General features: G+C 41.8%; 1 pseudogene; it reads left to right on the forward strand.

Annotated features, from left to right (window-relative positions):
- Positions 1–619: 619 nt before the first annotated feature.
- On the forward strand, positions 620–1,595 carry LOC143402130 (olfactory receptor 2G3-like; annotated as a pseudogene).
- The last annotated feature ends 11,916 nt before the right edge of the window (positions 1,596–13,511 follow it).

Raw genomic sequence — 13,511 nt, forward strand, 5'->3', positions numbered from 1 at the left:
GGGAGTTTAAATTAAAGACACAGACTCCAATTACCTTTAAACCAGCTCCAGGACAGCTCCTCAAATTTCCAGCCTCAAGCTACCCAAGGAAGTAGTGAGATTTAATGAAGAGGCTAGTGAGGGAGGACAAGCACGCCAAAGAGAGGGCTTTTATTGGGGAACAAAAAATTCTGGGAAAAATCTCATCCAATGAAGGTTAAGGGGGGCAATGTTCCAAGGTCAGGTGAGATGATTGGATCTTCAAGGGCTGTGGTCAGGCAAGCCTCCACATGGACAAACCCTCCAACCCAAAAAGGGTGGGGAAAGCTCTAACACATAAAAATGTGTCTGAGTGCCTCTCACCAAGCCGGGAGGTAACTCAATCATGTGCAAGGATAGCTTCCCACAGTTCTTGGTAAGTTCTGCATACTTTTATGTTTCTCTTGGAAATGTACTTGCTTGTCTCTTTCTCCCATTTATCTCTCTCTCCATCCCCCTCTTTGTTCCATGCTCCATACATTACATACTCCTCCTCCATTTTTTAGGGTTCTCAGTTATAATTCTGATTCTAGATGCATTCCACTAACATCTCTATTTTTATATTTGTCTCTCTTCTTGTCATAAGTATAGTGATATGAAGATGCCTAATGAGAGTTTAGGAGGTTATTTCATACTGGTGGGTTTTTCTGATCAACCACAACTTGAGAAGATCCCCTTTGTGCTCATGCTAATCTCTTACCATCTGACACTGGTAGGCAATACAGCAATCATACTGGGTTCCTGTCTGGACTCCATGTTCCACACACTCATGTATTATTTCCTGTCTGGACCCCATGCTCCACACACTCATGTATTATTTTCTCTCCTTCGTTGACCCCTGCTTTAAAACAAGCATTGTTCCCCAGCTGCTGTGGAACCTCTGCAGTCCAGCCAAAACAATTACACTTATAGGCTGTGCCATTCAACTCTATGTGTCTCTGGCACTGAGATCCACTGAATGTGTTCTCCTAGCGGTCATGGCATTTGATCATTATGCTGCTGTTTGCCAATCACTCCTTTATGCCACAGTTATGCACCCATGACTTTGCCAGTTCAGTTGCAGGAATAGCATGTTTGAGTGGAGTGAGCACCACACTCATTCAGGGCACCATAACCCTTCAGTTGCCCCATTGTGGGAACCATAGGATTTACCACTTCAACAGTGAAGTTCCTGCCATTATCAAGTTGACCTGTATAGACATTCATACTATTGAGGTCCATCACTTCATGACTTCTTTGGTACTGCTTTTCCTCCTCCTGGCATTCATCTTGGTCTCATTATGGGTACATAGTCCAAGCAGTGATGAGGATCAGGTCAGCTCAAGCCTGCCATAAAGCCCTTAGGACTTGTGGAACTCATCTCTTGGTAGTATAGTATCCCTCTTCTATGGCACCATCACAGCTGTCTATATCCATCCCAACAGCTCCTATGCACACAGTCAAGAAAAGTTCATCAGGCTTTTGTAGACTGATTTAGAGTAACTCCCACTCTAAATCCCCTCATTTATACTTTGAGAAACAAAGATATAAAGGGAGCTTTGAAGAGGCTGGTGAGAAGACAGATAAAAGCACAGTAGAATGAGAGATTCTCTTGAAGTACAGAAGCAAATTTGACCTAAGGTATAGATGCTGATGGGAAGACATTAGAAGACTTTAATCAAAGAGAGCCTAACACAAGTGCTACAAATTTAGACTCATAAGACCCTTTGGAGAACCTAAAAGAAATGAATATTGCTTCCTTTTATTTTTCTACTTATCATAATCAAAGATATCCTATTTAAATTGACATCTTTGTTATCTACCAGCCAATCAGTTTGCTCAATGAAGTCCAAATAATGCTTTCTGCTTCCAGAATTTTTGCAGTTAATTTTCTTCCTTCTCTCTTTCTCTTTTTTTATAAATCCTGGATCCCCTCTATTAGACAAAACATATCTATTGATTGATATCATTTGTATAAAAATAAATGATGTGCTACTAATTAGCCAGATGACTTTTAGTCATTCTTTGGGAATTTATTCCTGAAAACTCAGTAAGATATTGTGATCTGGATCTTATCCTTGGATCAAGAGAAATGTCTTCTGTAAATGCACCTAGTATGCACTGTGCAGGAGGACCCAGGAGGATCCTCCACTTACCCACCTCCCTCCCTATCTTGGCTATTGTCCTATGTGTCCTGGTGGAATTTTTTTTTTTTTACTTTTACACTCCATATTTGATTATTTACCAGATTAGTTTTTCATTGAACTTTGATTTTTCATAGCTTATTTACCTATGTTGGTGATGGATTTTGAGTTTTGATTTGTTTGATTTGATAATTAGGTGATTTCTATTGGGTAGACAGATTTGGGGAATTCAGTTCCTGCCAGGTGAAAAGTGACAAGGACTTTGAATCTAATTTATTTGGAGAGTGTGTGTATGTGCATGGTTGTGCATGTTTATTTGAGGATTCTACTATTTCTAGTAATTATATTTTCTTTTAGAAAAGATGCAGGGTTGAGAGGTTTTAAAACTTTTGTTGGAATTGTCTCTGTGCATTTTCTGTTTGCTCCAATATGAATATAAGTATTTCTAAAGATAACTCTCTCTTCCTTTGTGCTATCATTTGGTCTTTTTAAATGTATATCCATTATAGGACCAAGAATATCAGTATAAAAGAAATTTGTATATTAAAGATGATCTTTAATATGCCATCCTACAGAGTTTTGACTTTAAAATGTGTACTTAAAATATCCGTTAATGTAAAACTGGATTCCTAGATTCTCACACTCATTGTCTTTGATTTGCTTGCCAAAGCCTCTAAATCAAATAATTCAAAATCAGTGTTCTTAACGACTCACTAAATAGACTAAACTAAGGAGAGGAAAAAACATTTCAAACAAAACAAATTGTCAGGAAAATGAGTTTACAACAGCAATGTCATTCAAAATTTAATATTTCCCAAACCTTAAGCATGATATTTCTTTATTGAAAAACTAATGGAAACTAATGTCAAATCACTGTTATTTTTTAATAAAGATTTTTAAACTAACCAAAAGTGCCACCTCATATTTATATTTAATTTTTTATCATAGTGCCATTCAAATAACAAATTAATAATGAATTAATAATATAAATGGTCTACTTGGTTATTAAAGTCAGTCAAACAAATTCTTGAGATATATTCTCCTAATTGTATTTGCATTGTATTGTATTTAAGATACAAATATTTTAATATATGTCTGAGATAGTACTCTTCTGTACTTGTACAGTGCTTCTGTCTGATACAAGGTGCTCAAATGTTCTTACTCAGTCATTATTCGAAATAAATCCAACTGATGATACTATATCAAAAGTTGTAGAAACTCATAATAGCCAAACATTTTTAAAAACAAAATTAATGTACTTCTTTATTTGATATAGCTATTTATTTTTATAAATGTCCCTCTTAGAACTGCTTTTTGTATCTCCTGTAGATTTTGATATGTTGTGTTTCTGTTTTTGTCTCAAACATTTTTTTTTTCAATTTTCCTTTTATTATCTTCATTGACTTATTGGTTGTTTGGGAGTGATAGATATTTGTGAATTTTCCAAAGTTTCTCCTACAATTTATTTCTAGTTTTATACCATCAAGACCAGAAAAAGAATAATGTGTATTTTGTAGCTGTTGGCAGGAGTATTCTAAGTATATCTGTTAGGTCCATTTTATCTATAGTATGATTTAAGTCCAATGTTTTCTTATTGATTTTCTTTCTGGATAATCTATTCATTTCTGAATATGGGATACTGATGTTTCTACTCTTATTGTATTGCAGTCTGTCTTTTCATTCACATCTGCTAATATTTGCTTTATATATGTAGGAGCTCTGATGTTGAATGTATGTGTATTTCAAATTCTTGTTTTCTTGATGAATTGACTTATTTAACATTAAATAATATTTTTCTTTGTCCCTTTATTTACAGTTTCTGAATTGAAATCTATTTTATATTATTTAAATATAGCTATGCCTTCTCTTTTTTGGTTTTCATTTTTCAAGAACTATCTTTTTCTAGTCATTTACATTCAATCTATAAGTATTCTTATAGGTAAAGTGAGCCTTTTACAGGAAGCATATAGCTGGGTCTATCTTATTTTGTTTGTATCCATTCAATCAGTTTATGTTTTTATTGAATAATTTAATATATTTATATTCAAGGTAATTATTAGTAGGTAAGGTCTTACTACTGCTCTTGGATATGGAAAGTGACAAACCCCAAAATAAAGTGACCTAGGGAGAATGAATGAGGGAGAATACAATACTTTGATTTTTTCCCAATACAATGTTTCCTAGTGAAAAAGCAGGCCCTGGGGGAGGATCAAGCCTAAAATAACTGCTTCTAGGAAGAGGCCAAAACATTGATCCCACCCTAAACAAATTATTTCTCAGTAACTGACTAATGACCCTGCACCCTCCACCTGGCCTAGTAAAGATAGCTAAAATTGTAAAATTATTAATTAAGTCACCTCTCAGTGTAGCCTATATAAGCCTAATCTCCCCCTTTGGTGTATGGCTTATTTTCCACCAGGAAAATGGGAGAGACCTCACTCTGTTCCCGAATAAAAGCTGTGCTGAGCTAATCTAGAAAGTTCATGTGCTTTTGTGCTAACAACTGCCATTTTATTAATTGTTTCCCAGTTGTTTTATAGATCCTGTCTTCTTTTTTTCCCTCTATTACTTTTTCTCATTAAAAAGAAATGGTAAGTTTTGATTTTTTGCTTTTTGGATGTGTGTGTGTGTGTGTGTGTGTGTGTGTGTGTGTGTGTGTGTGTACTTTCGGTTTTTCCTTTGTGGTTACAACAAAGCTCACAAACCACATCCTATAGTTATAGCATATTTTTTTAAACTGGTAACAAGTTAACTTTGATTACAAAAAGCAAAACCATATTTTATCCACTGCATATGCCACATTTTGAATTTTGATGTTGCAATTTACATCCTTGTATATTTAATATAATTTAACAGATTATTGCATTGCTTTTGAAATAGTTTTGTCTTTGAAACTTGACAGTAAAGTTATAGATTTATGTATCAACATTACATTATTATCATATTTTGAATTACTTTTATCAGTGAGTTTTTTTTATTCTCAGATTTTTTTTATTATTCACTAGTATCATTTTCTTTCAACCTCAAAAACTTCCTTAGCATATTTTGTAATGTAAGTATGTTTTTTTGTTTCTGTTTTTATTTATTTTGAAAAGTATCTTTTCTCTTTCATTTCTAAAGAACATTATATGATTTCCTTAGCTGTGGATACTGTTATGCTCAAATTCAGGATGCCCATAAGACCACCAGAGACCAAGATCCATGTAAACAGCAAAGAGGTGTTTATTGCGAGCTAGCTCGGTCCTCCATGCACACACACAGTAACTGGTGATGCTGAGAGGCCCTGAGCCCAGGGTTTGCAGCCGTTTTATACATTCTTTGGGGAAGGCAGGGACTTCACATACATCATAGCATCTCTTAGCAAATCATCACACACCATGGGAAAATCATAAAACAACTCTAAAACATGATTAGCACACTCACTGGCAGGAACAAGTTGGGTAGAGGTGATTGGTTACTACAAGAGGGGGTTCATTTGAACTTATTGGTTTAAAGCAAGAGGGGTGTTTTACTGAACTACATGGTTTCCCAACACCATAAACTACTGGGAGGGTCATCTGGCATCCCAGGTATTTCCCTGTCTCATGCTGATTGGTGGCTGCTATGGGGTTGCTATGGGTCCCCACCTAGCCTGAGTGAGTCTGGGACACCTGGCTAAGCAGATCTCTCCAGTTATTTGTAGATAAACAAATTAGCAGGGTGGGAATGTGCCTAGGAGTGCTCTGTGGGTCTTTCCAAGGACAAAGGTCATGTCCCTTCCTTGGACAGGCTTTGCTCTAAGATAGAGGCTGTTTTTTCATACTATTCTTATTCTTTATTGGCAGGTTGTTCCCCTTTAACATTTTGAATATACATTCATAATCCTACTCTCTCCTAGCCTATAAGATTTCTAGAGAGAAATATGTTGTTAGCCATATTGAAAATCTCTTATTTTTTATTTCTTTCTTTTCTACAGCTGTGTTTAGAATCCTCTTTGTCTTTGACTTTGAGAGTTTGCTTATAATATGTGTTGAGGTAGTTGTCAGATCAGGTGGGGCAGGCAGTGGCCAAAGGAGGCAGATTTAAAAGGGCCACTCAACAGGCTTTATTGAGATATCAGTCCGGGTGGAACTCAATCAGACCCACAGAGGGGACAGGAGAAGGGTCTGAGAAGAAACCACATGGAAGCTTGACAGGAGTGGACTTTTATGAGGCTTAGAGCAGAAAGGGAAGGGCTTGGGACAGGAAAAGGTGTTTCTAGGGTCCCTTGCCACCTTGGAGTTGGTCAGGGGAGTTGGATGAACTTCAGGATTGGCCAGAGGGGTCCTGCTGATTGAAAGGCATTAGTCAGGAGATCTGGCTGATTGACAGGCAGTTCCGCTGGCATCTGATTGATGTTCTTTTCAGGTGCGGGCTGCTTTGTTCTAAGTTGCCACTAAGTTGCCACCACAGACCTAACATTCCAGCCTTTTTGGTGATATAGGGCGGCAAATTTCGTCTGGCTACTTCCAGGTTGTTTAGGGGCATCATAGGAGGGAGTGGTTTGGGTGTAGGTTTGGTGGGAAGGCGACTGTAGGGGTGTAGGAGCATCTGGTTGTAGGTCACTCTGGCAATTTCACTCACGTGCTTTTGAGCGAACCTGAGGAGGCAGGGAGCAATCATTAATAGAAGCCCTATTACTAAAATAGGAGTGAGAATGGGAGTCAGCCACGCAATGAGGGTTGAATTTTGCCAGCCTGGCCAGGGGTCATTTGATGGTTGTTGTTTAAGTCTTTCACTCAAAGGACAGAGGGTGTCAACATTCTCTTTGACCAATCCAGTTTCATTGATATAAAAGCAGCATTCTTCTTTCAGGAACAGAAAGGTTCCTCCTTTATTTGCTGTGAGGAGATCTAGAGCTCAATGGTTCTGCAATGAGACTTGGGCAAGAGATGTTATTTGCCTTTGTAGGGAAAAGAGAGAAGTGGCTGATGCCTCTACTGCTTCTTGAAGTTGTTTTTCAAGCTTTTGAGTAGTGGTTACTGCATAACCAAGTCCTCCTGCCCCGAGTCCAGAGGCCGCGAGGCAGGAGGCCAGGGAGAGTCCATCTACTACTGGTAGAAAGACAGCCCTTCTTGTCCTGGAAAGGGAGGTAGAAACAAGCCATGTTAACTCAGCCTCACTGTACAGAGTTAATTAGGGGACCAAGGTGGAAGGAACAGAAAAAGCAAACTGCATGTTGAGACTTAGATTTTTTGTTAGGGTACCATTGCACCAGAAAAAGAACTCAGGTGGAGCAAAGGTTAAGGAAGAAATTCAAACAATCTGGTCACAGGGTGCAGAACCTGAGGAAGTGTAGCAGCAAGAGAAATTCCCTAATGAGTTATGAAAAAGAGGTACTTGCTCAAAGGCTTGAGAGGTGGGTCCTTGGGGTCTAGTTGAGGTATTGAGAAGAAAATCAATGGAAATTGCAGTTAATGGAGTAGGATCCAAACCTGCACAGAGGAAACAGTCTGAAATGTTATTCACTTTGGACAAATTGAGAAGCTGAAGGCCCTGATGTATTTGGGCCATCCATGAGAAAGGGTCAGCTTTAGGATAGGCAATTGCATCCAGCTGGTGTTGGAGTTCCTTCTCTTGCTCCTGGATGGTTATGTGAATTTGAGGGAGCACTTGTATATAAGTTCTCCATATTCTGATAGAGGCTGAGGGGTGTTTGGCAAAACCCCATGAATAAAATTTACCATCAATACCAGAGGCCCATCTTGGGTTCCATGGGTCCCAAATAGTTAATTTAGTGTATGCTTGATTCTCATAGCAAGGCTTATCTAATAATTGTCTCTTGCATGAATTATAAGGGCACCCGCCATAGGTGTCAGGCCAGCACTTACAAGATTCCTCAGTTTGGTCTGATGTGAAGCATAACATTGCTGAACATAAGTGGGATGAGGTGGCCCAGTTGAATCCAGTAACAATAAGGGTGATGGCCCGATTACAGCCAGTGAAAGGGCAATCGCCTTGACCCATAAACTGAGAGTGGGTGGTGTCATCCTGTTGCCATGTCGCTTGGATGTAGAAGAGTCATCTGTGGGTTGGGATAGAAGCTTGAGAGAAATTAATGATTAGTAAAAGAAGGAGAGGGTTGGCGAGAAATCTTGAGTTTGGTGGACCCTAGAATGGAAATATGAGTGTATGGGGGTCAGTGGGGGATGGGGAGCCTCCAAATGATGTTGAGGCCTTTGGAAACTAGTTGAACAACCTGAGAAGAGAGGATTGGACCATTGTCTGACTGGATGAAGACAGGAAGTCCAAATCTGGAAATGATCTGCTCAATGAGAATGGAGGCAATGGTGTCAGCAGTTTCCCTGGATGTAGGGAAGGCTTCTATCCAACTGTAAGAGAGTGCTATCCCCAAATCACAAACAGTTAAATCTTATGCCAAGGCCTGACCAAAGAAGTAGGGACTGTCCCTGAAGCCTTGGGATAGGCCTGTTCATGCCAGCAGTTGAGACCTAAAGGATGTAGGGTCTTCCCATATGAAGGCAAAGAAATCTGGATGGAGGGGAACTGTAAAGAAGGCAGCTTTAAGATGCAGGACAGTAAAGTGAATGGTCAAAGAAAGATATGAGTAAGAAAACTGTGAGGGTTGGGAACCACTGTGTGGATGGGAATAACTGCCTCATTAATTAGGCAGAGTTCCTGGACTAAGTGATAGGCTCCTGAGGGTTTGCGTACCAGAAATATGGGATTGTTGCAGGGAGAGTCTTAGGGATCCAATGGAAATTTAGTTTGGGGTTTCAGCTGGATATGGACTGGCTTGTGGTGGGAAACTCTGACTGGCATGGAGATGTCCCAGATCTGGGGATTGACTAGGTCAGGGAGCAATGGCACAGTAGGTACTGGTGGGTTATTAGAGAGGGTAAGAATTAAAGAAAGAAGGAGATGGGTGGTAGTATTCTTGGGGTGTAGTTGGAGGGTGGGTCCTAGTAATTGGAGAACATCTCTGCCTAGAAGAGGAACTGGACAAGATGGAATGACCAGAAGGATGGGTGAATGGGTGTCCCTCCAGGGCACAGGCCAGCTTTACAGTTTGGTTTGGGGAGGAGGGTTTGTCATCAATCCCTATAACTGAGACCTGGGAAGGAAACAGAGGCCTAGAGTGGGCAGGCAAGACAGAATATGTAGCCCCCATGTCCACAAGGAAGCTTTTGGACTTACCCGCTGCCTGGAGCATTACCTTGGGCTCTGCAAGAGTGATGGGGGTCTTTGAGTCTGGGCTTCTTCAGTCTTCTGTGAACCCCAAAAGTTCAGGAGAAGTGACAGCCTGACTGGTCATACCCCTGTGTAGAGGCACCGAGGAAGGGCCAGCCATGGGGCAGTCAATCTTCCAATGTCCTATCTGCTTACAGGTGGGGAATGGCCTGGAAGGAGGCTGTGGGTTTGGGCATTGGCGAACCCAGTGTCCTTCGCATCCACATTTGAGACAAGCCTCTGGTGGAGAGGAATGCTGGTTTCCCTCTGAAACTTTTGCTGGAGACGTGGGCCTCAGGGCTGCTGCCAAGGCCTGGATTTGGGGTGTTACCTTTTTCTACAATGGAGCCTGCTTTAAAGACCTTTTTCACCAGATCTCAGATAGGGGTCTGAGGGCCCTCCTTAGCTCATTTGAGCTTTTTCTAACATCATGAGCCAATTGAGTAATGAAATGGGTTGCTAACACTGTAGCCCTGGTGGGAGACTCAAGATCCAGCTTAGTATATTTGATGAGAGCCTCTGTAAGGCGGGTTGAGAAATAAGGCTGGATTTTAATCAGGATTCTGGGTAATTTTCCTCAGTTTATTGAAGTTAACTACCTTATTAGAAACTGCTTGCATGCCTGCTATAAGATATTGGACCATGCAAGCACAGTGACGGCGACCTTGTTGGCCATCTTGATAGTCCCAGTTAGGTTCGGTTAGGGGAACAGCTGCTTCACCTCTGGGGAGAGTCATATCTGTTAAGTGAATTTGATCAGCATGATCTTGAACAGCCTGCTGAATGTGGGCTCGCTCATCTGGGGTCAGAGTAGAGGACAGAACAATATAGATGTCATGCCAGGTAAGATCATTGGTCTGGGAGAGATATCGGAATTCCTTAATATAAGCAGAAGAGTCAGCAGAGAAGGACCCAAGATGTTTTTCAATCTGGGAAAGATCTTGAAGCGAAAAATGGGATGTGCACTTAAACTATCCCTTCAGCACCAGCTACTTCCCTGAGAGGACAAAGAAACTGTGGGTTATCTGATAAGAGGGATCAGTGGACTGGGTGTGGGCACTGAAGGGAGAGGGGTGAATGGGTGGAGGTGATCATGGCTGTAGGAGAGGAGGAAGAGGAGCCAGGTGGAGGGGAGGGAGAAGGGTGGTATCAATGGAAGAGGTGGGTGGAGAAATCAAGGTAGCAGGAGAGGAAGAAGAGAGTGGGGGAGGTGGAGAGGGAAGTGTCTTATCAGTAGAAGAGGTGAGCAGAGTGGGGGAGGAGGCTCGGAGGGATCCGCAGATCCCATCCACTGCAGCAAGGTGGGATCCATTCTGCCTACCTGTTGGAACCAGGGCAGCAGAGGGAGGCATGCATCGGGAGCCAGTGAGGTATGGAGGAAGGGCGCACGCGTCTGGTGGCCAGGCAGGGCTGTAGGTAACAGCTGCAGAGCTGGCAGCAGGGAGGGGGAGGGGATGAGGTACCTCTGGGAGGGAGAGCAGACAGGAGAGGAGCAAAGAACAGAGAGAAAGTCACAGAGAGATGGTCGGGAGCAGAGAGCAGAGGGCAGGATGGGAGTGATTCTCAAAAAGCCTGAAAGTTGTTTCCCACTTCTCTGTCTGGCGACAGAAATTGTACAATTCAGTGAGGGTTTAAAATCAACAGTTCCTTCTGGGGGCCATTGTGACCCATTGTCTCAGTGCAGTAAAATACAAGGCAGTTCTTGAATGAACCCTAACTTGGCAAAATTTGAATTATCTGCATTTCCCATGACCTTCCGACACCCTCGTGGGTGAGTGGTTGCAGAAGAAGGCATCCCAAATTCTGTCTGCACTCACCTATGGACAGATATGGGCCAGGGAGGAGGTGGAGGCATCCCTACAGCCTCCACGGACCCCAGCAGTTAGCCAACCTGGTGGGGGGGGGCGCTCTCAGGAGGACTGGGACATCTCCACAGTCCCTGGAGCCCTGAACAGAATGGGCAGGGCCTATGGCATGCATGTGACTTACAGATAGACCCCTTGGACAGACAAAAAGGGTATGGAAGGTCAGGGGAAAGGAGGAACTTACCTCACTCCTTTAGGCCAGGTTGAAGGGAGAGGGAAAGAGCTGCTTAGAAATTTCCTGGTTCGTTTTAAGGGGGGAAGGGATGGGCTTCAATCCCCTGAGGGAGAAGCCCAAAGATCCCTTCCCAGGTATTGGCACCAAGATGTCAGATCAGGCGGGGCAGGCAGTGGCCAAAGGAGGCAGATTTAAAAGGGCCACTCAACAGGCTTTATTGAGATATCAGTCCAGGGTGGAACTCCATCAGACCCTCAAAGGGGACAGAAGAAGGGTCTGAGAAAAAACCGCATGGAAGCTCGACAGGAGTGGACTTTTATGGGGCTTAGAGCAGGAAGGGAAGGGCTTGGGACAGGAAAAGGTGTTTCTAGGGTCCCTTGCCCCCTTGGAGTTGGTCAGGGGAGTTGGCTGAACTCCAGGATTGGCCAGTGGGTCCTGCTGATTGACAGGCATTAGTCAGGAGATCTGGCTGATTGACAGGCATTTCCACTGCCATCTGATTGATGTTCTGCTTTATTCTAAGTTGCCACAACAGACCTAACAGTAGTCTTATTTAGACTGATTCTAACTGGAGACATTTGAACTTCCTATGCTTAGATACTTACATCTTTCTCCAAGTTTGGGAAGTTGTCTACTATTGTTTGTTTAAATAAACTTTCTGCCCCATATGTGTCTTTTCTTCTTTCTGAATTTCTATGACTCCAAAATGTTCTTGGACACTTTCCCATGAATTTCATAAACTTTCTTCATTCACTTTCATTCTTTATTTTCTCCTCCATCTTGGAGTACATGGAGTCTTTCTTCTCCTGTTGATATTTCCATTCCATTTTTAGTTTAGTTTGTTGTATTGTTCAGTGTAAAGTCAAGCAGCAGCGACCAAAAGGAGGAAGATTTATAAAGGCTGCTGGAGGGACCCTCAGACTAACAGGGTGGGTCTGAGGAGAGGGCATTGGGGCTCCACTGGAATGGAATTTTTATTGGGCTTACGGCAGAAAGGGAGGGCTTGGGATAGGAAAAATTGTTTTTAGAATCCCTTGTCTTATTGAGGTTGGTGGGGGGAGCTGGCTAAGATCCAGGATTGGTCAGGAAACCCAGATGATTGATAGGGGGTTCTGTCAGCACCTGATTGATGTTTCTCTCACTGTCACAAGTTGCTTAGAGCTTTGTTCCTTAGCCAGCTCCATCAACCTGACCTTCAGCTCCAGGATTTCTGTGTGATTTTTAAAAATTATTTAAAACTGTTCTAAATTTCTTGCACTAGAAATTATTTTCTAATTTTGTTGATTTGTTTCTTTGTATTTTCTTGAAATTTGCTAAGCTTTTTAAAAATGATTATTTTTAATTCTTTGTAGATAGTTCATGCATTTCTTTTCCTTTAAGATTAGTCTCTGGTCCTTTATTTTATCTACTTGCTGATGTTATACTTGACTGATTGCATCAATGTCTGCATGTTGGAATAAGTAGGTACTTCTTTCAGACTTTATAGATTATATTAGTCTGAAAAAGATCTTCAATAAAAAGCCTGTCCAAAGATTCTGGGCAGGCAATCTGGCTTGGTTCTGAAGCATAGGGCTTTTGACCCTTTCAGTGGTGCAGACTAGAAATTAAATCTGACTTGAAGGTTTGAAGCCTGGGGCTACAAAGCCCCACCTAACCTTAGGGTGGATCTAAAGGCTCACTCTGTGGACATAGAGATGGAGTCTTCTGTGGGAAGCCATTCTCACAAGTGTTTGGGTACTTCCCTGACTGGGTGTGAGGTGTTCAGGCCAAGCTGTGTCAGAACCTATCCCCACACTTTAAGTGGGAGAGCCCATCCTTGTGGGGGTATGACTGACCATTGACCCTGAGAACAATCACTGACCCTGACCTTGGAATGTTGTCCCCCTTAACCTTCATTGTATGGAATTTTCCCCTGAATTTCTTGTTCCCCAATAAAAGGCCACTCTCTGGCGTGCCCTTCCTCTCTCCTGCTAGTTTCTTGTTTAAACCTCGCCAACCCACCAGGTGGCTCCAGGCAGGAGCTGGGGAGGGCCATCTCAGACCTTTTCAAAAAAAAGGTAAATTGAGCTTATGTGTATTTATTTTGCTCTCACTAGTTAACTTCTATGCTTAGGACCTCTA

The sequence above is a fragment of the Callospermophilus lateralis genome, chromosome 6, assembly GCF_048772815.1.
Source record: "Callospermophilus lateralis isolate mCalLat2 chromosome 6, mCalLat2.hap1, whole genome shotgun sequence".
In the NCBI taxonomy this organism is placed as follows: Eukaryota; Metazoa; Chordata; class Mammalia; order Rodentia; family Sciuridae; genus Callospermophilus; species Callospermophilus lateralis.